Source organism: Laccaria bicolor, genomic scaffold (assembly GCF_000143565.1).
Source record: "Laccaria bicolor S238N-H82 LACBIscaffold_69 genomic scaffold, whole genome shotgun sequence".
NCBI classification, from domain to species: Eukaryota; Fungi; Basidiomycota; class Agaricomycetes; order Agaricales; family Hydnangiaceae; genus Laccaria; species Laccaria bicolor.
Window position 1 is genome coordinate 118,864 of NW_001889940.1, and position 870 is coordinate 119,733.

Genomic DNA, 870 nt, shown 5'->3' on the forward strand with positions numbered 1-870 from the left:
AATCTCACTCGGAAATCTCGTCCTTACCATCGAGAAAACCAATTTTAATGCCATATGCGTTTATAAAGACAGTGGGAGATTCAGGCTCTGAATGTGTTTGAAGAGACATAAATTGAAGGTTTTGACAACTTACTGACCGAGTGTACGACACGCGTTAGTGACAATCAAGATCAACAAGTGTCGCTCTGTCTGAGGTTTCGAGATGGGCGACGGCGGTTTCTTCCTGTTGTTTGGGACTTGGAGCCAGTAAAGACAGGAGGGCTGGATTCGGAAAAGGGCGCCGCGCCGCGTCGGGAACAGGTTCGTTCATCTCGGATCCTGCACAAAGCCAACCAATTAACTCGTGGTCGCGACGGAGCGCTCATGTCGTGCCAAACACAAGAAACTCCGGTGGTGCACAGATGTCCCGTTCTGCTTCCAGCATTTGATACGATGGGCAGGACTTCGGATCCTCGATCGTAGTCATCCCGTCGGCGATCGTAAGTTGTGACGCTTTTTGGCGGTCCAACATTCGACACGGCACATGGAGTATCCGACACATTACCAACATCATATCGTGCAGCCTAAAAAATCAATAGGTGTCTAGTAAATGTAGTTTTACTATCCGTCGTATTTCACCTATGTATACCTCCTACCGAGGGCTCAAATTGAACCTTGTCTTCGACGGCTTGGAATTGTTCCGCTGGACGTCTCTTGTTCCCTGCGAGAGAATTGACAGTGACGTGCTACCATCGCCATTATTGAGCTGGAAGGAAGGTCAAGTGAAAGCTATCCGGGGCCCAGGTTCTGAAGCCCCGACGAATCGAGGACCTTTGCTTCGAAAATCGGAGTTGGCGAGCCCCCCAATTGCCTATCGTCAGAGACTTCTGT